This window comes from Pterocles gutturalis, unplaced genomic scaffold, assembly GCF_000699245.1.
Source record: "Pterocles gutturalis isolate BGI_N339 unplaced genomic scaffold, ASM69924v1 scaffold12026, whole genome shotgun sequence".
Classification (NCBI taxonomy): domain Eukaryota; kingdom Metazoa; phylum Chordata; class Aves; order Pterocliformes; family Pteroclidae; genus Pterocles; species Pterocles gutturalis.
In genome coordinates, this window is record NW_010105624.1 from 70306 (window position 1) to 73990 (window position 3685).

Below are 3685 nucleotides of genomic sequence, written 5' to 3' on the forward strand. Positions count from 1 at the left end.
TTGTACAAGACTTATTATAGGATGTTTAGGGGAAGAAACAAAGGCTGGGAAAAGGAGGGACTGATGTGGTTTGGGGAGGAACAGATGTGGGAAAATAGAGGGGAAAAGGCATCAAAGGGGCAAGCTGCACATGTAAAAGGTGTCTGATCAATATATTTGTCTGACCATGCAGCAGTCTGTCTTGCCTTCTTAAACAACACCTTCTCTAACACTTTTGCATAAGTAGAGCTCTCTCTTCACATGGATGTGTGTGCAAGGGGGTCTGTGTGCAGCAACTGGATTGGGGCTGTGGCCTTGGGACCTCACGTGTGCAGGTGCCAGCAACTAGGCAGACTGGGATCCAGTCTGAACCCAGCTGCTGGAGGGGTCCACCTTGTATGTATGTACATCACTATATCCCTGCTAACGGACCTCGGTCCTGCTGAGCCAGACAAGGGGACAGGATCAGGTCACTTGTACTGTCTTGTGTGTGTCTATCTGCTTTACTTGGTGTTACTTTTAGGCTGTGCACATAGGTAAGTGTGTGCACTCAAGTGCCTCCTGGGAACACGTGCTCAGTGTCACTGCTGGCTGGGCCGAGGGATGCGGAGCTGCAGCAGCCTCCCCTCTAAGGGGCTACTGTTTTTGGCAACTCCTAACATAAGCCTTGCAGATATTTTCAGGCAAAGTTTGAAATTAAGAATCCATTATTCTTAAATGGATTGTCAAATGTCAGACTGAAATAAAACATGAGCTGCAATGGCCATTAGTACAGGAACCACGGGGAAAGTAAATAACAATACCAGATCCCCTTAATAAAGCCACAGTATCTCCATTTCCAGCTCAGTCTTGAGCTCTTCCAGCAGTGAAAGAGATAGATGTCGTACGGAAAATGATGCAGGGAAAGCCACAAAGCAGGGAAGGGGACATCCTGGGAGGTCTGAAGGCTGTCAGCTCTGTCAGTGTAGAGGACAATTAGATTGATGTAAGGCGTATTTGTAAAAGTGTCCTGACCAAGTACATCAGCCTTACGAGGAGCTGGCACCCTCCCAAGCTGCTGACACCCGCTGACCCAGAACAGAGGCAATCAAGGAGGCACCCAGGACGGCCAGCAAGCAAGAAACATGCACAGAAAAACACAACCAAGCCCAGAGCAGATCAGGTGATGGTGTTTCTCCTGATCTCTCCCTTCACCAACACCAAACACACTCAAGAGGAAGCATTTCTAAAAATATAATTCACAAAATTAGAAGCCAAGGGGGAGTAGGAGGAACAGAGGGAGTATTTACAACGACAGTATGACCGACAGACATGCACAGCACTGCCAGCCGCGATCAGAAACCAGGCCAGACGGTCTTTATTTGTTGGGTTGGTTAATTGGTTGGCTTGTTTGTTTGTCTTAATAATAATACCCTGTGGGTTTCTTCTGGTTCACCTTTTGGGTTTTGAGCCTTGATGTTTTTCTCTTGAGCTTTTCTTCAACAAATTTAAAGCATTACTTAGAAAATTACCTTCTTCTAAAACAAAATGAAACCTGAGATTCTTCTGCACCCACAGGAAATGACACTTAAAGAAAATATAGTCAGCATCAAGAGCCATGCAAGAAAATCGCTGCACCATCATTTTTCCAATTGACTACAGGAGAGTCTGTGTTCCTACAGGGCAGGTGAGGAGGTTTCCCCTCCCCATCCCCTCCTTTGGCCAAAAAAATCCTAATTGCTCATCTGTGAGGGAAGATTTAGTTTCGCAGGACAGGCAGGGTATGAGGAGAACAGAGGTCCAATGCTGCATGCACCAATTCCACTGCGAGTCATGTACGTGGCAGGGCAGAGGGGTATTGCTCTTCAAGTAGATTTGCTGTTGCTATAACCAGGAACGGGCCACAAAGTGCCTGAGGCAAAATAGCAGGATCCTTCTATTTTAAGGAATGTGTGTGTACACTAAGTATATAAACCAGATCTGACATCCAAAGCAGCAGACAAAATTAAAAGAAAATGAAATGAATGCTATTTATGACTGAAAAAAATCTCTTTAAGATTAGGAACAAGCAAAAGAGAGCCAGAGAACTATATAATCCTGTTGCCCTGTCTCTTCCAGTGTTTTGAAACAGCAACAAAACCAGCCAGCACGTCAATGTTTAAAATGCAGCACATGCCCCAAATCCTCTGACAGTGGCTGTTCACAAGCAGCATTGAGCTCTGTTGCAGTGTACCCAGATCTATCTCTTCAGCCAGTTACCCACAGAATGAGATGTACGTACCCAAGAAATCAAGTATTACAGCTTATCAGCCACTCCTGAAGACACGGGTCTGACCAAGCAGATTGAAAGCCCAGCTGCTAAGTCATAACCTGCTCACTAATTACACTTTTCACACATAATAATTGATTAACCTTTCCTTCATATCATTACCTGCCTTTCCTGGGCACCCTTCACCCTCTGTTGCTCTGGGAACTGCCCCACATGGAGGGGGATGCAGGGAGCAGGAACCCACCACTGCTACAGGACCACCAGATCTCAGCCTGAACCCACAAGCTGTGCAGTAGACACCGATATGTGATGCCTTTTTGAGACAAGAGTAGCTTTTTCTCAGTGTTCGCCCAAGACCTTGGTCACAGGAACACCAGTTAACGCAGCGATGTAAACTAGGAATGTCCCACTCTCTGCCCTGGCCATGCATTCTCCTGCCAACTCCTCCGCAGGGGAAGATGACAGGCTTTTCAGTTTAAGCTGGTGACCACCAACTAAGACCTACTGATGCCAATGTCCATGGGCTCTCACTGGTTTGACACAACAGAAACAAATGTACCCCCAGCTAACAGGGGTACAGGGCAGCAGCAGCACACAGCTCTCCGCAGGGCAAAGTCACAGAGATTTGCTTGCCAGTCTCCTGCCAGAGCTTCATCCACTCCCAGGAAGGACCTTGCATCCCCCATGAAGCAGCAAGCTCAGCAAACCAAGACCACACTGAGCTGGCCTTGAAGTCCAGCTCCTGTGAACCTTTGTTTTTAATGCTCAGATGGGCTAAAAAGAGCATCCACCTTCCAATTTCCTGTCTGCAGCCACTTCAAAGCTGGTCTACATTATTTAGGTGTATTTTTTAATGTCAAATTTAAAAATTCCTTAATTTAATACAGAAAAAATTATTACAGATGCTGGAAGGCTTCTACTGTTTCACGTGAAATGCACATATTAGATTAAACCCTTGGATGCAATGTCTGAGTTAATGTAGATCATTGCAAACAAATAATTGCTAAATTTAAGCCCATACGAGGAAACCAGTGAAGGTGGATAATTGCAAAACAAGGCATGTAGGACTAGACAGGAGCACAGATTCTACCTCACTCACTGATATCAAAGTACTTGAGACAGAGGTGATTATCTCAGGGGATATATGTAACAGCACATAAATCCTTCATCTATAATGCCTCCAGCACAATCAAGTTTCTAAGTAACAGTCATCCAGCTCAGCATTGCTCTGTGGGGCCCATGGGCAACCTCCAATCCATAAGGCACCAGAAGGTGGTCTGTGAACTGATTGCAGAAAAATAACTAAGAAACTAAACCAAAACACACACACACACACCATCCCACGCAGTTGGGCAGGTGCTTATGTCAGCGCCTGCCCACAGGCACCATTCGCTCCTTGGCTGCTGGTGCTCAGATCAAAAAGGCTTGCAGGTCCTTTGATTTTAAAAAACTGAGAAA